Source organism: Amblyomma americanum, chromosome 1 (genome assembly GCF_052857255.1).
Source record: "Amblyomma americanum isolate KBUSLIRL-KWMA chromosome 1, ASM5285725v1, whole genome shotgun sequence".
Lineage (NCBI taxonomy): Eukaryota > Metazoa > Arthropoda > Arachnida > Ixodida > Ixodidae > Amblyomma > Amblyomma americanum.
In genome coordinates, this window is record NC_135497.1 from 295,639,031 (window position 1) to 295,661,262 (window position 22,232).

Genomic DNA, 22,232 nt, shown 5'->3' on the forward strand with positions numbered 1-22,232 from the left:
CCGTGGAGGAGTTGGAGACGGTGTGGAGCCGGGCTTTCTTTTTAGGCCGCACGGCAGCATAGGCTGTCGCGTGGCGATCCTCTTGATCCTTAAATTTTAGCTCAATTTGTGGCGCAAATTTGTCTAGACGGGTAGTGAGGTTGGCGAATTGATTTGTGAAGGCCTGGATGGCCGTCTGCACCGCGGCCTGAATTCTCGTCTCCATGAGTTGTTCGAAATTGGGAGGCAGGGCTGGCGTTCCCTCGGTCGGGGTTGGTGTGGTCAGAGAGGTAGTGGATGTTGCGGCCCGCTTCTTGGACGGCGGTTCACCAGTAGGGAGAGGTGGCGGTGGAAGAGAGGGGGTAGGAGCGGTCGGGGCCGCTGGTGCCGGGGTAGGGGTAGAAGTTTGGGCCTGCTGGTGGGCATGCAGCTGTGCCTGGAGGCGGAGGTTGGTGGTTTTGAGGGAAGCGAGCTGCGCGCGGACACGCAACAGCTCTCCATAGAGGGGGTTGGCGGAGTCCTGGGAAACTACGCCTCTACGCCGCGCGCTTCGTCCCCGCCGTCGCCGCTCTTCCGGAGTCCCTCCTTTATCCCTTCCCTAACGGCGCGGTTCAGGTGCCCGCCGATATGTGAGACAGATACTGCGCCATTTCCTTTCCCCAAAAACCAATTTAAGCTTACGGCCACGGTCCGCGGTGTCGGTCTCCACGGCAGGCGTCGCGTGTATCACACCTACCGTTCCGTTTCGCTGAACGCATCAAAGTGCACCGGCGTTTTATTATAATAATAATAATAATAATAATAATAATAATAATAATAATAATAATAATAATAATAATAATAATAATAATAATAATAAGCCGCGGTGGCTGAGTGGTTATGGCGCTCGGCTGCCGGCCCGAAAGACGCGGGTTCGCTCCCGGCCGCGGCGGTCGAATTTCGATGGAGGCGAAATTCTAGAGGCCAGCGTGCTGTGCGATGTCAGGGCACGTAAAAGAACCCCAGGTGGTCGAAATTTCCGGAGCCCTTCACTACGGCGTCCCTCATAGCCTGAGTCGCTTTGGGACGTTAAATCCCCCATAAACCATAAAATAATAATAATAATAATAATAATAATAATAATAATAATAATAATAATAATAATAATAATAATAATAATAATAATAATAATAATAATAATAATTTTTTTTGGGAAACGAAATGGCGCAGTATCTGTTTCATATATCGTTGGACACCTGAACCGCGCCGTAAGGGAAGGGATAAAGGAGGGAGTTAAAGAAGAAAGGAAGAAAGAGGTGCCGTAGTGCAGGGCTCCGGAATAATTTCGACTACTTGGGGATCTTTAGCGTGCACTGACATCGCACAGCACACGGGTGCCTTAGCGTTTTGCCTCCATAAAAACGCAGCCGCCGCGGTCGGGTTCAGTCGAGCATTTCGCGGTACACGCGAGAGGACTGTTGTGCGCATGTGCCGTTACCATGGTACATGGGGGAGGGCCAGTTGTGCGCATGCGCCGTTACCATAGCAACTGGGGAGGACGAGTGGGTGCGCCGCGCACTTCGTCACCTCTTTCTTCCGGAGTCCCTTCCCCGGAACGTGACGCTGGGCAATGACGATGAGAGGCGCACCGCGCGGGCCAAAGCCATAGCCCGGAAGCTGGAAGAGAACCCCAGGGTCCTCTACGCGGACGCCTCGCTGGACGCCTCGCTCCTAAAACACAGTGACCGTGCAGCGGTGGTGGTTACGTCAAAAGACAGGCTGATCGTCAGCGCGTCACTGAAGCCAACAGACCCCGCAGTTGCCGAAGAAGCGGCCGTGGCTCTCGCACTCGCACAGCTGAGCGTGGACACCGTGGTCACCGACTCAAAGACATCCTATCGAAGCTTCCGCAGGGGGGTAATTTCCTCCGCGGCCCGAGCCATTCTATCCAAGTGCAAGTCTCCGGGAAGAGCCAAGAGCTCGTGTGGGTCCCGGTTCACTGGCAGGTAGCAGGAAATATCATCGCCGACTACTATGCCCGAGCAATGTCAATCTGAGCCGAGCACGAGCCGGAAGAGCTACCGCACCTGGTCACCAGCTTTCGGGAAATTACCCGGATGTACCGCGATGAAAGGTGCAGACTGCCAGAACAGCACCCCAAACTCACCAGGCAACAACAGACGATCCAGCGTCGAGCGCAGGCGGGATCGCTTGCGCATCCCGTACTGATGAACCGTATGTACCCTGCGGAACACGATATGCTCTGTCCTTTTTGCAAACGAGAAAAGGGCACCCTGCCACACGTCCTGGCAGAGTGCACAAAACTCTAGACCCCCTCCTCCCCTTTCCGCCAAAACCCCCAATCTCCAACCCCTTGAGCGATGGGAGACCTTGTCATCCTTGCCCGCCCTACCGATTCAGCTCGCACTGACGGACAGGGGCCAGGAGCTGTGGAAAAATATGAGTCCCGTCACTAGGGAACCACCTCGTCTGATGCCTGCGTGCACCGCCGATTTATTTCGGGCTTAATAAATGTTGATTCATCATCATCCGGAGTCCCTCCTCCATCCCTTCCCTCATGGCGTGGTTCAGGTGTCCGCCGATATGTGAGACAGATACTGTGACATTTACTTTCTCCAAAAACCAATTAAACCTTGCGGCCGCTGTCCGCGGAGTCGGTGTCCACGGCAGGCGTCGCATGGATCACACCTACCGTTCCGCTGAACGCATCAAAGTGCGCCGGCCTGATAAAGGAGGGACTGAGAGAATAAAGGAATAAAGAGGCCGTAGTGGAGGGCTCCGAAAAAATTTAGACCAACTGGGGATCTTCAACGTGCACTGACATCGCACAGCGCACGGGCGCCTTAGCGTTCCGCCTCCATCTAAACGCAGCCGCCACGGTTGGGTTCAAACCTGGGTACTCCGGATCCTGGACCGCAAGGATTGACCTTGTGTATCTGAGAGAAAGCAACCAGTCTAAATACTGTGTAGGCAGCATTGAGACAACTGCGTGTTACTTTACCGATCATCGGGCAGTGTTTATCTTTGTCAAAACAAATGAATAAATAAACAATGTGTCTCACCGAATACTTGTTCAATGCTTAACATTTTAGTCACAACAAACTCGACAACATGCGTAACCAGCGGGGAACTACAGCTCTCGCTGTGTATATCCTGGCATAGCTGAGCTAAGCCACTGCCAATTTTTTTCCATCAATCCATCAGATACGTCGTGGTGGTGGTGAGAAAGAGATATGGGCTGCATGCATAAGCGCTGACAAAAAATTACACGATTGCACTTCAGTCTGCTTATGAGCGGAAATGCGAACGCCTTTCCATGCCGTGTCCTCTTTCTCCCTGCATTTTTATTTTTTCTGCAATTTTGTTTCTTTTTACGCGACAAGGTATACAGTCCGTTCGGTCGAAAGCCGTCCGAAAGAATAACTTTACGGCTAGAAATTCCACTGATGCTCACACTGAAACACAGGGATGACTGCCAGATTCTGTCACACTTTGGAGGACCTCCTGCAGTTCGGCCTTCGTATGGTTACAGTTGAGTAAAGAGCATAATAGCACCAGCTGCGCACTCGCTTTCGAAGGATCACGCTGTCTTCTGCAGAGGCAGCTCTCTGGGCAAAATTAAGCACCACGCGAACACACACAGAGATTTCATCCTGCGAGTACTGTAGTGGATGTGAACAAAGCCGCCTACCTCAGTGTCTGTGGCGTTTGGCTGTCGGGCCCAAGGCCGCTCGATCAATTCCAGGCCACATTTTGATGGAAGAAAAATTACATGTGCTGTTTGATGTCAGTGCACACAAAAAGTTGCTACTTTCTTTCCCCGTGCACATTTACTAGAAGAGAATTGCTACAAACAAAAATTGTAACCAGCAATTTTGAAAACACGTAGTGATAGCCAGACATTCATGTCCTTCAGAATATCATCTAGAACCTTTTACTGCAAGATGTTTTGTTTTATTAGAAATTCTTTCTAAGACTTGTGGACTTTCCAAGTCATATTTATTCAGGCACTGTTAATACTCCAAGGGCCGCTGCGGTGGCTAAGTGGTTACAGTGCTCGGCTACTGACTTGAAAGCCCAGGGTTCGATCCCAGCCGCGGCGGTCGAATTTCGATGGAGGCAAAATTCTAGAGGCCCATGTACTGTGCGATGTGAGTTCACGTTAAAGAACCCCTGGTGGTTAAAATTTCTGGAGCCCTTCACTACGGTGTTTCTCATAGCCCGAATCGCTTTGGGACGTTAAACCCCCATAAACCAAAGGGAGGAAAATTTTCAGACTTTTATAAGGGGCATTCCAGAGTCCACAGAAAAAAATTCTATCTTTTCCAGTGATCAATTATGCTCTCTCGCAACCTTGTGATGACTGGGCCTCCCATCTTTGCTCGCGCTCGTCGCCTCACACTGTATTGCCTTGCTGTTGCCAAACATGAATTTGGACGCATGATGGACCTTAGCTTCATGCGTCTCTCCCTCCTGCAGTCCTTAGGCATCGTCCTTCCACGTGGTGCCGAAAAAGAGCGGTGTCAGGCGATTGTGTGACGATCACCATGCGCTTAACAAGGCCACAGTCCCTAAACGCTACCCAATTCCCTTCTTATTGGTATCGACCTTATCGGCCAGCTCAGCCAGGGATTCCAGGGTCTGAGACGAAGGCACGCTCAGGACCATGCGCACCTGCGGTGGCAGGCGCTGCAGGAAGAGGTCCCGCAGGAGTGCGCTGTCGTGTGAAGTACCCACATTTCCAGCCAGGGCGTTCATACGACGCAGCAGCTCGGTAGGCTTGCGATCTCCGATGTAAGGAGCTGCTGCAGATGACGCGGCTCCATTTCAGAAGTGCACTGGATGAGCGTCGCCTTAAGAAGATCATAAGGGTGATCGGCAGGCGGAGAACGTAGGTAGTCGCGAACAACCGCAGCAGTTGTAGGCGTGAGGGCACCAATGACGTGGTCGGACATGGTCATCCTGCGAAGTGACATGGTGCTGACAAGAACAAGGCCTTGATGTTCAGGAGCCAAAGTTTTGAGTCTAATTACCAGAAGTTGGGGAGCTTGAGGGCGGAGGCTTTGGGCTCACGAGGAGGTGACGTTAGAGGCAGCGGAGTCGGTACACGAGCGAAGGAATGGGTGGCCATGGCTTCCACGATGGAAGGCAGGCAGGCAAAGGCAGCCGGGGTCTCGAGCTCTGGGCCGCGGTAGGTCTAGCTAAGCGGTTGAGGCAAGCGCAGGTCAGGAGCAGAGTGCGAAGAAAGGAAGTCCGGAGTCACCAAATTTGTGGAGAAGTACAGACACAAGGCGTTGTCAGGTCTCCACAAAATATATTTGACAGGACCCACCCAGTCAGATGGGAGTGGGACAACATGCCGCCGCCATTCCATTGTGCAGCCACGAAAAATCGAATCTGCTCACGCTTGGCAGGTGTGCTGGGGCATGTCGCCGTCTTTGGCGGCCGGACCACTGTAGCACACTACAACCTCGTTTGTGCAAATTGAAGGTCCGAACAGTTTTAAAGGTCTGAATGATATAGTTTTTTCCTACCATATGAAATCGCTATGTAACAAAATGAGCACATTTTATGCATTCTGATGTGTTAACATTTGCAGGACAAGCAAACCAAGACAAACTTACCAAAGCCATACCAGGGCTACTATGCTACATGGAGGCGTCAATTTTGAAAGCGATTATCTGCGCTCATTTTGCATGCCTGGCTTAATATGTTTTTACATAACCTTTCAGATTCCAGCACACCTTATTTCGTCTGTGTTTGTAGGAACTGCATTCCATACAAAATGGTCTGATGCTGCTCAAGTTGCATCCACAAATGCGGATGCAGCACCTCACTGGGATTTTCTCTGCATATTGAAAAAGTTCACTGAAAACCTGTCTGCATGTTTGTGGTATGATTTGTGCATCTTTCATGCATCTGATTTGTCTTACACCACTTGTACTGACTGCCAGGTACTATACCCTGTCGAGATGTTTCAGTTTGAGTGATGCAGCGAACTCGTGTACTATTCACGTGCAGGAATAAATTATTTTTATTACATTGCTTTCATTTGCTTTAACTTTCTAAAAAGAGATATGATTCATGTCTTTAACTGCGACTTGCAATTGATGCTTATTTTCAGTTGATGTGGAAAAAATAACAGTGCTCCCCGCATGTGTGCTTGTTTCAGACAATATTTATTTCTAGCCTGTGTCATGCTGTGTTCTTGTTGCCTCCTGCACCAACCCCCTATTTAAGGATAGCACAGTCACCTATTAAAGAAATATGACAGCACAAATGTTAAGAGACAGCAGAAGAGCAAAACTTTATTAGCTGCACACCCACATTCGAAGGTAGGGTAAGAACCAGTAAGACAGCAGCAAAAAATGGGCTGCAGACAGTCAGAGGCGAAGATATGTGGAAATTTGCTGGCCTTAAGAAGCCACAGCTCACACAGAGCAAGGCATTGTAAATAGAGATAAATGGGAGACGACAGTCCTGGTACCGGATGTGACCAGTCTGATGATGAAGACCAGCTAACCCGTGTGTCAGTTCTGCAGCAGTATACAGTCAGCATTAACTTTCAAGCATCCTTTTTATGCTCATTCGTACTTCGTTCATAAGCAGTGTTCATGCTTGGTATCACAACAGCACTGTTCCAACAGTAAAAAGAAATGTGCTAGACATGGATTAAGTCGGTTTAAGAATTTTTTTCATTGCCCGTTAACTAAAACTAATTTATGAATGCTTTATTTGTCCCAGCACTAAGCGATGTACTCACAGTTCACTTAAAAGCTCAGAAGTTGCATTGTTTATTTTTTATTTCAAAATGAAGAGAAAGCTGACAGACATCCTGAAAGCACCCAATTCAATTATATGCCAGTGCATCTTGCAGTGTGCTAATTGGCACGTAAGGTAAACTATTGAAGTTAACAACCTTTTACTCTGCATAAAGTAGTTCAAAGTTATATATATATATATATATATATATATATATATATATATATATATATATATATATATATATATATATATATATATATGCATGGCTTTCGTATACGAATGAAAAGATAATTGATCATAATCACAAACACAGCCGCTGCGGTGGCTCGGTGGTTATGGTGCTCGGTTGCTGACACGAAAGGCGTGAGTTCGATCCTGGCTGCGGCGGTCGCATTTAGACGGAAGTGGAATGCTAGAGGTCCGTGTGCTGTGCGATGTCAGTGCACATAAAAGAAGCTCAGGGGGTCGAAAATTTTCCAGAGCCCTCCACTGCGGCGTCCCATAGCCTGAGTCGCTTTGGGACGTTAAACATGAACCATAACCAGAAGCACAATATTGATTTCTATGTGCCACATCAACAGAGTGAAAAATGTTCCCCCGTGAAAAGGCTTGTACATAATGTTAGTGTGAAGTAACACATTACGTCGCACTGCTGCGTGTAGCTCCATAGACCGTGATTGTTACATATGTATCAAGTTCAGTGCCCTCCTTGCTACTTTTGCTCTTCCATGTTCACCTTTACTGCTATACATTCTTTTGCCATGCTGGTTTCATTAATGTCATCGAGTGAAACCTTCAAAAATGTGACCTGGCCTCTGCGGTGATGCAGTGACGAAGCCATTCTGCTGCACGAACTATGTTACATGTTTGATTACTTCTGAGAGGAGCCTATTTCTGATGCAGTCCAAGTACAAAAATTAAACTCAGCGGGCATTATTGCAAATTACGTGAAACAACTCCAGGCAGTTGAAATAAATCCAAGGCACTGCACTATACCGTGCCTCATCACTGAGACTGGGTTTTCTTGGAATACACTATAACATCATTATATTCTAGTCAGATTTTACATGCATTTTAATGCAGATGTGTCTGTTATGGCATTTTAATATAAAAAATGCACCGGTTCTGCAGCCTAAGCGCTACTGAAAGTTAGGCAGTAGTCACTGTACTTCCACGTTGTCATATTTTCAGAAATTGTGTAACAACAGGGCAATCTGAACAGCCTTCTACATTCCAAATTAGCTTTCTACTCCCGGTGGCCAAATAACACGTTTCTCATGCTTCATGCGAGTATTTGTAATTCTGGGTTGTCTTTCCAGAAAAGTATCTATTCAGTAACTAAATCTGTGTCATTAGGCCATATTGTAGGTTTATGAATACACAGAGACCCATGGAAATATATTTCGATTAATGCTAACAAAGAGAACTTTTGCTCAGGTTATATGAGGCTATCTTATTCATGTGGGAGCTGGCTCTTCATGAGAGGAAATCTGTCAAGCTGAAACCAGCTGATTTTTTGAATTGCAGTTTGAATTGAAGTTTCTCTTGCAGCTTTTTCAGAAGACTAACAATCGTTCTGTTTTTTTGTTGCAGCACAGATAATATGCATGACACTCTTAGTCAGGTTTAAATGACTACTAGGAAGTTGCCCTGAGTCTGCAGTGTCCTCAACAGCCAGACTGTTTCACACAGGTGTAGAGGTTCCGAATGGTGGCAGTCCCTCAACAAAGGGCCTAATGAACAGTAATTTCACTTTACTTCCCAAATGCTAAAGCTGTGAGGCATTGGCGCTTTCAACTGGGTGGTCATGCTCGTGCTGTGTGCCTCACTATGCGACTACACATGACAGCTTAGCAAAAGGAATGTAGAATTCCTTTTTAATGCGACAGCAGTAGAGGCCCCATTCACAAGAAAGTGAGCCTCTGTTCGTCCATGTCACGAAAAAGCAGGTGGCAGTGAAATTCAAATAATTTCAATGCAATTCCCACCTGCTCACCATGAACCTGTGCATCAGCTCATTGGGTGAGAGATAAGACAGCCTCTCAAAAACTACCCGCAAAAATGAGCCTTATGGGAGCTCAGGAATAGCAAACTGTGTCTCGCAAGCCCCATCGGTGTCTCTGTTTGAAAGAGCCACCTGCCGAAGCATTGGCGCATGACTTAACCACTGCGCCAAGAGTGGTATGAGGACACCCCACAATTTATGAACCTATGAAAGAAAAGGAGTTCTTGCGCGGGAGGCATATTGTGGTGTTGAATTTCACTCCTAAGGGCAGGTTATGCGGCGCCCAAGCTTTTTAAGCTTTTGGTCATGTTTTGGGGCTTAACATGCACCGTGGCCTTCCGTCTCCCCTTGCGTCAGCTCGCCACCTTGTTCGAGTCAGCCAGGCAACATCGCAAAACCTTATGGCAGTGAAACCTGCCATGCACAAACAAAATAATATATTTAAGATAGTGCACACAGAGCTTTGAATTTGCAACCAAACTTGCCTTACATACACACATATCTTACGGAAACCACCCGTTTAAAAAAATGATCTTGTCGTTATTTATAACAAAGGGCATGCAACCAGGGTTAAACTACAAGTATCATTCAGGTTGCATGTGAATGCGCGAATGCAACATTTATTACTTCTATTCGTATACAGATTGATATCACGGTGGCGTACAATGTCTTGAAAGCAAATGCATTTTGTCTGTGCTGGCAGAACGCTTTCACGCGCATCTGTCCATCGAAGAATACAACGGTGTGCTGAAATTCAAAGACGCGCATAGAGTTTGACTGGGGGCTCTACCCAGTCTCGTTGAATGAGTCCGAAAATGGAATAGTCGTTCTTCAGAGAAAACATCACTGAAGTATAAGGCCCGCCAAGCTGTATATATAACTAGCATAGATCGCATTTGAGAGGTTTCGAAATCTGAACAAAATTAGGCAAAGTAAACGCACCGCGAGCCCGGTGTGACCGCGTGTACTGCGGCAATATGACACCTTCAGCACTCTTCCTTTCGAACCTGCACAGTGGCGGTGCCGTTGCACAATTTCACCCCGCTACATCTTCCTTAGGCATGATACTTTACACACCGCAGCCAGGCTGGCCAGGCAGACAGGTGCACACGCGGCACGAGCGAAAGCGAGCGCGCCACCCCCCCGTTGCGCATATCGCGCGCAGATGGCGCGATGGCGCGATATGCGCAGCTGATGTAGGCGGAGGATAGCTGTTGAAAAGTTTTAATGCAGCACATCATTTTATTAAGAATGAATTTCAGTTTGTGCAAAAACTGGTATGCTCTAACAAACGCAAGTTCTTTCTCTTTTTTTTCTGCCCGCTCCCCGCGACTGCTCGGTGAACAGGGGGCGACAGCGCGTTCTTCTTTTTCTCTTTATTTCTCTTTCTTCCTTTTCTAGTATTTTTCTTTTGTGCCCATCTTGTTGTCAGCATACGATTGCTTGTTGCTCTGTTCATCTGGCGGACATGTGTGCCAATTCCAACTCCTTAAGAAGTGGAGGAAGATCGGTTCGGCAACCTGCAACCGGGCGGCGCGCAACAAGTGTCTCTCGTGCGCGTCCCAAGCAAGCGTCTCAGGATACGTGATACCGGCCGCCCGCGCGGACCCCCGGCGGCGTCTTGCGGGAGTGTCGTAGAGAGGAAGGGGGGGGGGGGGGGGTGCGGCCTCCCGGTGCGCCGAGAGCCGTGTTTAACACTCCTTTCTCCTTTCTATCGCTGTTCAAATTCGTTGTCTTTTCTACTCCGTTACTATTTCCTCTTCCCCGTTTATCTCTGCGTTTTTCTGTTTCATTCAGCCACTGCCCCTGTGAGAGATGCTGCGCGCTCCATTATACGGTTCCCTGCCCTCACTCTCAAGTTCGCTTTCAGGGCGGAGTTTATATATTCTCGCTCGCTCTGTGTCCGTATATTGAGAAAACTGTTTCATTGTAAGCCTGCCCTGACGAAGGGAATACCATTCCCGAAACTGTTGGCACAATAAACCTTTAAAACGAACAGTCGCGTTTGTCGTAACACACACACACACACACACACACACACACACACACACACACACACACACACACACACACACACACACACACACACACACACACACACACACACACACACACACACACACACACACACACACACACACACACACACACACACACACACACACACACACACACACACACACACACACACACACACACACACACACACACACACACACACACACACACACACACACACACACACACACACACACACACACACACACACACACACACACACTCTTCCGCGAATATTTGCAGTGTTTGTTCTTTTTTCGAATCTGCCGCCACACCACTTTATCGCTTTGTTTGCGATGCAAGACCAGACTAGATTTATCTCGATTGATCGCAGCCAGGCAGAGCTGATTCTACGTTGTTCCGGAATGTTCTAGTAACTTTGCACGCTTTATCTCGAAAGTTCGCTATCAGCTTTAAATTGAGCACGGCCGACAGCGGCGGGCATTCTGTCGCTTCGCCGCCGCCGAGTGATTCAGTCCATTTTGGGTGCAAATCAGCCCAATAAACAGTTTTCTTTTAGAAGATCCTTTCGTCTGTCTTCGTCGCTGCTTCTACTGCCGTCACCACTACGTGACAATATATATATATATATATATATATATATATATATATATATATATATATATATATATATATATATATATATATATAGACGAGGCATATGGATTGAGGGGCACGTCCACCGCTATGGACGAGGGTGGTGTCATGTCTCGCATCCATGAACTGGGCGGCGTATACTGTGGTCCGTTGTCGGTCACTATGGTCTCGGGTACGCCAAAACGAGAGAACAGGTCTTGGAGACACTGAATTGTGTGGTACGCCGTAGTCTTCTGCATGACATAAACTTCCGGCCATTTTGAGTGTGCGTCGACAGCAACAAGGAACATTTTGTCTTTCATGGGTCCAGCAAAGTCCAAGTGAACTCTTTGCCACGGCGAAGTCAGCCATGACCATGGATGAAGCGGAGCCGGTGCTGGTTCGTTCCGTTGCTGCTGACACTCTGCACATTTCTTCACGTGTTGCTCTAGGTCCGCGTCGATACCAGGCCACCAGACGTAGCTCCTCGCGAGTTCTTTGCATCTTACGATACCGGGATGACCCTGATGAAGTTCCTCAAGCAAGAAGGCTCGGTGTTTTGGAGGCACGACTACTCTCGTGCCATACATTAAACACCCTTGATGAACTGTGAGCTCCAAACGCTTATCGAAGAAAAGTTTCAACTCCTTTTCAGCGACATGCGACGGCCAGCCAGCACTTGTGAAGTTCAGTACCTCGCTTAGTAAAGGATCACGCCTCGTTTCACGAGCGATGTCTTGGCCTGTGACAGGCAGCGTTTCGAAACGAAGCGAATAAAAAGTTTCGCTTTCTTCTGCCGATTGCTTTTCGCTGCTGTCGAGCGGCAAGCGCGATAGACAGTCTGCTTCCGCATTATCAGTAGATTTTTTGAATTCAAGAGCATACGAGGGCAAGGGCTTATTTCTGGATCTGACTGTAGTACTTTTCGGCACTTGACAATGTGCGGGATGCGTAGGCAACCGGTCGAACTGATCCATTTGTCATTTTCTGCGAAAGAACTGCGCCTATGCCGTACTGAGATGCGTCGCAGGCAAGTTGAAGCGGTCGCTTCGGATCATAGTGGGCAAGAACTGGAGAGGAAGCCATAGCTGCTTTTATCTCCGTGAAAGCAAGCTGGCATGACGCATCCCACGTCCACTCCTTTGTTTGCTTTAGCAGCCTGTACAACGGCTGTGCCAAAGTGGAGAGACGCTGAACAAACTTGCCGTAATAATTGACCATCCCAAGGAATGACTGCAGTTGCTGCTTGTCTTTTGGAGCAGGCGCATTTAGCAGTGCCAATACCTTTTCAGGCGATGCGCAAACACCCTCGGCGTTGATGACGTGGCCCAGATAATGGAGCTCTCGTTGAAAGAACGAGCACTTATCGCGCCGGATGCGCACACCGCGTTCCTGCAATCTTGACAAGACGGCTTGCACGTTATGGAAATGCTCTTGCTTGGTCTTGCCTGTGACCAGGATGTCGTCAAGGTAGCAACTGACTCCTTCCAACCCTTTCAGCACGTTGTCCATAATTCTTTGAAATATGCTTGGGGCGGACGAAATGCCGAAAGCTAGACGGTTCATAGTATACAAGCCCTTATGTGTGTTTATCGTCAGTATTTTCCGGGAGCTTTCCGCCATAACTACCTGCTGGTAGGCCCTACTCAGGTCGATCTTCGAAAATTCCTCTCCTCCTGGAAGCGCTGCTAGAAGGTCATCTATCCGAGGTAGCGGGTAGCTGTCTACTTCCAGACAGGGATTGACGGTGGTTTTATAATCGCCACACAGTCGGAGGCTTCCATCCCTCTTCATTACCGGTACCAAGGGCGTCGCGTATTCGCTTGTAGCAACAGGCGTTATGATGCCAAGCTTCTCCATTTTCGCAAGTTCAGCTTCTACTACACCTTGCAGAGCAAAGGGAACGCTTCTTGCCTTTACAAACTTCGGCTGTGACCCTTCGCGAAGGACAAGCTCGGCCTGCTCTTCCGTGATGGTACCTAGCTCATCCTTGAAAAGTTCGGAATGGCTGTCTAGCATGGCTTCCAGCTTTTCTTGCCAGTGTTTTGACATTTCTCGAGAGGGACCAAGGTGCTTCAAAAAAACTAGGTTCTTCCAATCCAGACGAATATCTTGCAACCATTCTCTGCCGAGGAGTGCCGGTCCTGTAGTGTGCACGACGTACAGGGGAAGCTCCACGCTCTGGCCGTTGTGGTGCACGACGACTTTCGCCATACCCTTCGGTGTTGCTATGGCCCCAGTATACGTGCGCAGCTTTAACGTAGCTGGCTGAAGTCGCTTACGTGCAAACAGCCTCTGGAATTCGCGCCATGATATGACGGATACGGCTGCGCCGGTGTCAAGCTCCATCGCCAGTATAGGACACCGTCAACGTTCACGGGTACAGTAAACGGGTCTGCGTTGACTGACTGAAGTGGGACAGACGACTCGTTTCGGACGGACGTGAGCATCTTCACACGTTTCCGAGGCTTTGCCTCCCTAGCTTTCTTTCCTTTCGTGCAGGCGCGTTGAATATGCCCTTTCCGGTTACAATTATAACATGTATCGCCGATATGAGGGCACGCTTCACTAGAGTGATTGGGTGACCCGCAACGGAACAGCTTGGCGACATCACAGACTGCTTTTCGCCTCGAACCTTATTCACTACGTACGCCGGGGATACGCTGTTATGCGTGAACGCCGCGCTTTTCGTTGCAGTTTCCATGGCAAGAGCTCTATCTACGGCCTTCTGGAAGGTTAGCTTTTTGTCTTCCGTGAACAACACACGCTGAATGTCCTCGCGGAGCAGGCCGCAAACGAAACAGTCCCGGAGCGCTTCATCCAAGAAACTTCCAAATTCGTACCTCTACACCAGCCTTCGAAGTTCCGCGACAAATTCGGCAATGGACTCACCGCTTCGCTGTGACCGCTTGTAAAATTTCGCACGCTCTGCGATGACGGACGACTGCGGCGCCAGATGATCGCTCAGGAGTTTCAGAAGACTGTCAAACTCTCGTGACGACGGTGCGTCCGGTGCCGTCAGCGACTTGAGCAGCGCGTAGGTCTTCGCGCCGATGAGACTTAGGAAAGCAGGAACCTTCTTTGCTACTGGAACATCGTTGACCGAAAGATAGGCCTTCAACCTTTCCTCGTACGAGCGCCAGTCGCTCGTGGTCTCGTCGAAAGGTTCAATGTAGCCGATGTGACCCATGACTCACTTGGAAGTTTCGGCTGCCGTGATGCCAGTTTCAGGAATTTCACCGCAGGGAAATATTCGTGGCGGGAAGCTTTTTTACACAGAGGCCAGGTTCTTTACACTGCGAATTCCGTACGGCGGTCATCCCATCCTCGTCGCCAATATGTCATGTCTGGCATCCAAGAACTGGGCGGCGTAGACGTAGCATCGAAAGAACGTTTATTCCGGCTACTTGGAAGGAAGCCAACAGGTTACATACTGAGCGCGGTGGGCCCGTGCGAGCGGTCTTTTAAAGCCAGCACGGGCTACCCGATAAGAGATAGCCGGGCAGAGAGCATGCGCAGGCAGTACGCGATAACACGCGTGCTTGGTTTCGCGCGCCCACAACAGGTGGGACTGGTGAACACTGTCAAGGTTCGCTTACACACAAAAACAAATACCCACGAGAGCAGCAGACTGGACAGCCGTCGCCGTAGCTCAGTTGGTAGAGCACCGAATGCGATATTCGGAAGTCGTGGGTTCGGATCCCACAGGCGACATGGTTGTTTTTTGTGCTGCTTTATAAGTAACTTTCTTTGAACCAATTGATTGGCACTATAATACAAACTCGGATCCCGGTCGCGGCGCTCGAATTTCGATGGAGGCGAAATTCTAGAGGCCCGTGTACTGTGCGATGTCAGTGCACGTTAAAGAACCCCAGGTGGTCGAAATTTCCGGAGCCCTTCACTACGGCGTCCCTCATAGCCTGAGTCGCTTTGGGACGTTAAATCCTTATAAACCAAACACAAACTCGGGGACAGCTTTTCTTGGCAATCCTGCGGAGGTCATAGGCGGGAAAGAGAAGCAGATGGGATTTTGTTCCCTTTCCATGATGGGTGGATTGCTCCATTGTTCGGGGTGGGGGTGTGGAGGAGTGAAAGGAGCCGAACAGTGAACAACACCGCAGCGGTTACAAAGCCCGTCTCCTTTCTTTTTTAAGAAGCCTTTTTAAAAAATTATGTAACATCTAACTTGAGACACCCTGTATTTTTGAGGGATCGACCACGAATTTCGCACTCATGATCAGTCCATCTACAAACACCGATAGTTTTTTTTTCATCCTACTCTACTACTTATCCAGACCGCGTTGCATTAGAACAACTCGAGTCCTGGACATCGACCAGCAGCATACGCAGCACTCAAGAAGCAGCGCTCTCACGCAGTGTGTCGGAGGAGCGTGATGTATCATGTGAACGCAGCGGTGGCTTCAGTGCATGAAAACATCTCATGCATGCATGCCTGAGCATGCATTCACAAAGAAAAGGCGAGCTATGGTGAGGAAGCTTTTTAATTCCTCAATAAAAAAATAACGAAAAACGGTGGAATACATCGCGGTCATAATGACCGGCTAAAGAGTTAACCAAATACACGCAAAATACTGCGCCAGCATCCGAATGTCCCCTGGGAAGCTGGCCAGAGACATCAGGCGCTTGAGGAGGCCTAGTGGTGTCGAAATGGGACCTCTTCCACCCGTCGGACAGCTGGCTGAGGGCCTATATCAGACATCGGCCTGGCTTCGCCCACCATCGAGAAGCGCAACCTCTCGGAGAAGATGCTGCCCTTCACGACGAAGTCAGCTTCCCTGGGGTAGTCGCCTGGACATGGAATCGCTGCTGTTGCTGCTGCTGGTCCACCGACCTGGCACCGCAGAGAAATACTGCATTCGGGATGGAGTCGAGGGCATACTTGTGCGCGCACTGCATTCTCTGGAAGCCATGTTTTGCGCGTCTGCGATCGGGTCAGTGCTAGAAGCCTCCCCATCGACTGGTGTGAATGGCTTTTGGCGTTGTCGCTCATCAGTGTCCACAGTGCTGGTGCAATTGCTTGGACTGCTCTGGTCTCTGTCTTGTCACAAGCCACCGGTCTCTGAAGGCGAAAGCAGACTTGAAGGTGTTCGTCTGGACAGGCACGGACCTGGGCTCGCAGAATGTTGGTCAGATCAAAGGCCTTGCCGTCAACACGAATGGTGCGTAATGGCGACGTTCGCAGAGAGATCCCAGATCCCGAGGGACGCGAGGTTTAGGTGCAGCGCCGCCAGCTTCCTAGTCGATAAACGCATAGCCTGAACCCAGGCTTCAATGTTCTGTCACGTAACATATTTATATGTTTGAAGCAAACGCCGGTACTAGTATAATAACCAAGCGAAAAATACGTTTAGTAATTGCACAATATGAACTAAAATGCCAAAGTTTTCAAAAAAAATGGTCACCGTGGGTCACGTTGCCTATGACGACACGCCAGCACATGAAATAAAAATGGCAGCGTCCACAGAATGCCATCTGGGCCGGCTACCTAGCCCCGTCTTCTAGTTACCCGTGTTACTGACTCCAAAAACACGAAAAGGTGAGCTCTTGAAAGAATGACAGTATGAGAATTGGACTTATTGCTCCACGGGAAGTCCGACTCGCGATCTTGACGTTGCCGCAAGACTACCTGCATAACAGCAGAGTGCCATCTGGGCGGCTACCTCGCACCCCGTGTTTACGCACTCTCTCTTCAAAGTTGTGCTAGTCACCCGTGTTACTAACTACAAAGAAACGAAAAGGTGAGCTCTTGAAAGAATGACGGTATGAGAATTGGACTTATTGCTCCACGGGAAGTCCGACTCGCGAGCCTGACGTTGCCGCAAGACTGCCTGCATAACAGCATAGTGCCATCTGGGCGGCTACCTTGCACCCCGTGTTTACGCGCTCTGTCTTCAAAGTTGTGCTAGTCACCCGTGTTACTGACTACAAAGAAACGAAAAGGTCAGCAGGTCAGCAGCCGAACACCATAACCACTGAGTTACAAATACACCAAAATGAGGAGGCAGATAAACACTGGTGTTTCAAGGAGGCACTTCACCGCTCTAAATGTGTACAACCGGATAGGGGGTAGTAAAATGCATTTTGTTGTCCATCACGTAGCTACAGCGGTGCAGACCAGATCTGGTGAGGTTAAGCCGACCAGACACGCGTAGCGGCCTTTAGGCACGTTGCACGAGCAACTAGTGAAGCCATTGTCATGTCGGTTAGTACTCCTGTGTACAGATTGAATAGAAAACCGCGAATAATTAACTGTCTCAGGAAACTTTAATCTCGCTTTCTTCAGATAACCTTGTTTACAGGATGCCAAAGCTACATATGTTTTTTTTTCTTTAAATAATGCCTCAAGTGCCACAATTCTGCTTTGCTAAACAGTGATTCTGGTCATAAATAAAGCTTAAATCTGTTAGATTGTTTATGTCCAAGAGCTATGAAATAAATCACGGCCAGAACTGCGACGCAGTGTAGGGCGCTAAGAATCTCTGGACCTAGCTGTTTGAGCCGTATCTGGACTAGCTGTACCGTTTACCGAGCTATTAGGCATTACATATCACAGCAATCAGGAGGACTGGTGAACCATATGCATGCATTCCCGTACAGAGGTCTGCCAGACGGCAGAAATTGTGGTGTGGTTTTGAATGGTGAACTTACCACAATAATCTAGAAGTGAACATGTGAAAAGGAAGAGGTAGGGTAGCTAGAGAATATACAACCTCGAGAAGAAAAAGATATAAGAAACAACAAAGTATGTAACTCTCAAACCTCACATGAACATAGAAGGAGCAGAACCATCAAACCTAGCCAATAATTCGAAGCTAAGCAGCAGAAGAAATATATCAAGGCCAAGATTGAGCAAACAGAAAGTCATGGAGGAAACCTAAAAGCAGCAACAACCAAAAAGAGTATGTAGGAGCAAAATATAAGCAGTAAGAGACAGATAGCAAGTAAGCTCCGATTTGTTGATGGTGCTGCTAAGTATCTACGAGTATGAATTGCAGTGTATGCTTGAGGACCTAAGTAGAGAAAGAACAGCTGGCACAAAAAGAGTAAGCAGAAACCACAAGTGAAGTCCAATAGTCTCGAAAGGAACCAACAGCCTATGATGAGTAGAAAAACATTAGAAGTGGTAAGGGAGCTCTATGTAAAGCAAGTAGATTTTGGAGAGCTGGACCATGAGAAAGAAATTATCAGGAGATACAGAATTGCCTGTAGTGAACTCTGTGGGCATTCTTGTGTTCTGAAGCAGCCTATTAATGTTGCTCAAAAAATGGCCTGGCTTAGCTAAGGTTAAGCCTAGGATGCGAAGCATAATAGATTTGTGAAAGGGATTCGGTATCGCCTGCCCGTAAGTCAGGTTAGTCTCTTCGTTGTTTAGCAATCTCCTGGAGGAGCGGGAGTTAGCCTTGGTGGTCGCGGCCGCGCCAGGCTGGGCTATGGTTGAGCTAAGTAGTGTCCCTATTATGCTTCGCATAATAAAAGCCACATCTTGAAACTTGGATGCTAACAATGAGGCTAGAGATTAAATGCAGGAAGAATAGTAAGCCACAGAGATTAAAATGTTAGCAGTAAGACTGGACTATGGCAACAGTGATTTTAAAACAAGCCTGAATTGTCAATACTCTGGCAGAAAAAAAGGAGAAAATGGACCTGGGCAGGGCATACGATGCAGAGAATGAATCACCAATGGTCTCTTAGGGCAACAAGATGAACTTCGTGATCGATTTTAATACAAGGGTATCTGTACCTCTGTGAAACCACGCGTGTTTTGATATTTGAAAACATGCTGCTCTATTACACTACTCCGCCTAAAGTTTAGATACCAACATCAAGGTCCATGATCACTTTGCTAGTAATTCATGCTATCGGTGCTGGCCCATCAATTTTAAATGAGCTAGACCACATTAATAGGAAGACCTGAGCAGCAAGCGTTGCAGAGCTGTCAAGTTTGAGTGATACGAGAACAATTTGGCAGTAAATTTTCAGCACAAAAACAGTCGCGGAAAGAGGACACCGCAGTCTCCTTAACATAAACATAGAGTTGATGTTTGTATGTGCCCGCTGTATACTAAAAAAATGTACAAATCAACTATCCATGCATGCAGCAAGAAAGTTTAGAAATAGCAAAGGAATAGAAAATAGGCTTACTTTGGTAAGTTCGCCATTCTAACTCACACCACATTCTCCACAGTCTGGCCGACCTCTGAACTAGAATGTGTGCGTATGTTTACTGTAGTGCACATTATTTAACGGTCTCTACAGGACAGAAAGCTTGTCAATTAAAGGTGCAGGTTGAATTAAAGAAAATCACTTGGTCTATAAAATTTCTGCACATATGGCAGTTACTGAGTCGTGAGCTAAATGGTCAGATTAAAACTTGAAATAAACATGCTGCAATATATACAAAAATGATTTGTAAAAAATATATACAAAAATGCTTTATGTGCTCTCTCTTACGTGACATCAGTTAATCGCATCGTAGTGTTGGTAGCACCCAAAATGTACGTGCAGAACACATACATGCTCCGTTTTTGTTCACATCTTACCATGGCCTGTTATGTGCTGGGCAAGAAACAGATAGTGACTAATGTTGTATTGCTGCCCTTTTTCTGGTAGAATTTGAATCATGTGAAGTGCAGCTGGAAGAAGTTGCTTCATACATGAGTATTCTTCATGCAACACAACAAAAAGTGCACAGCCCCATGCTGAGTACTGGTTTAAACTAATGGTGAGCGTTTTACTACTCTAAAATGTGATGCAAGTCAGCGATGCTGGAGGCATAAAACTATATATTGTGAGGTACCAAGACCTAATGTGAGCAATCATGCCTTTAAGAGATATTGTCAATATATATGCTTCTGAATAAACTAAAGTTATTCTTAGAAGCATTTAGAGCAACACAGTTTTCAAAATGCCATTGCCAGAATAGGCCTTTTATGAACCAGTTGCAAATGTAAAGAATTAAGTTTTAAGACCACGCTGTGCATGCTGTAATGCCAAAACAGTTGCATACAAGCAGTTTGTGTACTACACCCCTTGTTTTATGGTGGGTCGATACTGCCCAATTTTAACTCAAGGTAGTGAAAATTATGTGCTATAACACAGACCTCTGCTTGCTGAAAGCAACACATAAATACCGTTTTTTGAGGAAGGAAATAAGTTACAAAGTTAATCCTGCAGGTTTCGAACTTCAGGCTAGTTATTTGAAAATATCAATCCCTTACCCGCTATGATTGAAGTTTCAACAAATAACATTTAAATTGTAATAGTAGAAACGCTCTTATTTGATGTATGACTTTTCAAAAACCTGCGTTTCAAGGCAGCTGTCAAGTAGCCCTGATAAAGAAAAACCAGTAATGACACACAACCAAGCCCTTGTAGGCAGAAAATGGCACATTTTCAACTATATCCTCGTGATTAGCTTTAAAGTAAGTGTTAAACAATACAAATATCTTGATTTCCTTCGACTTACCACTGGTGTATACATACAAAGATAACCGTCCAAGATGTGGTTATCTGCACCTTGTAAGGCAATCCTAGGGCTTACTCGAAAGGTAACTCGCCATAAAAGGAGTGCACGGTAGAGAGAGAGTAGGCAGACAATTTCTTGACACTCACAAAGTGAACAAGGGAAGGGAAAAGCCTCAGGGTGCTTGCCAATGTTTCGACAAGAGCACTTGTCTTCGTCTGGAATCAACATACCCTGAGGAAACTTAGAATCTCTGAACTAGAGGGTTGTCCTCTCTTAATGTTCACACGCGAGCACATGGCCATGCTCTTTGGAGGGCCACTGCATCCGACATTGCCGCAGATCAAAGTGAAGTGACAGATGACATCATCATCAGCCTGACAACGCCCACTACAGGGCAAAGGTCTCTCCCATGTCTCTCCCATTAACCCTCTCCTTTTCCAGCTGCGTCCACTGTGTGCCTGCAAACTTAATGTCATCCGTTCACCTAGCTTTCTGCCGCCACCTGCTACGCTTGCCTTCTCTTGGAATCTACTCTGTTACCCTTAAGGGCCAGTGGTTATCTTGCCTTCACATTACATGCCCTGCCAAAGCCCATTTCTTCCAGTTGATGTCAACTAGGATATCATTAACCCGCATTTGTTTCCTCACATACTCTGCCTGCTTCCGGTCTCTTAATGTTACACCTATCATTCTTCTTTCCATAGCTACCCATGTTGTCCTTAATCTGAGCTGAACCCAAAAGTTAACCTCCACGTTTCTGCTCCATAGAGGAGTACTAGCACTACATTCAGGTCCATCTTCTCCTGCGACATTTTGCAGCGATGAGTGGCTCTGTCACACGCAATTGACCTCTAAAGTGTGCGGCCACACGCTCGCATGTTTGCACTAAAAGTGCAAACATGCATATTCTAGCACTGGCGTATTTATATAAAAAGGTCTCACACGTGGTCAGAAGTTTTCCCAGTACTTCATATTGCTGATTTGTCGTTACTTTCACCCTATCCCTCCAGCCCAACCCGTCATTTCATTAATCGATATACTTTTACCTTATGCTCTGCACCTCCTACTATCACTTCTCAGAAAACCTTGCCTTCCACACTCCTTCCCTTCCTTATTTCTGGTTTTTCTCTGAACCCGCCCTAATTTTCTCTTTTCCTTTCAATTTTTTGCCCCCCCCCCCCCTCTTGATATTTCATTCTTCCATACTGCTTAATTCCTTTACCCTAGTTTTTCAGGTCAAGGCAGCCAGTCATAGCAAGCCACCTGTTGCAGCTGGACACACAGCCTTTCAAGCCAACTATCTCTCCATGCTCCACACACCGGGAATCCTTTCTACTGAGCTCGCCTTTTTCTCTTCACAGT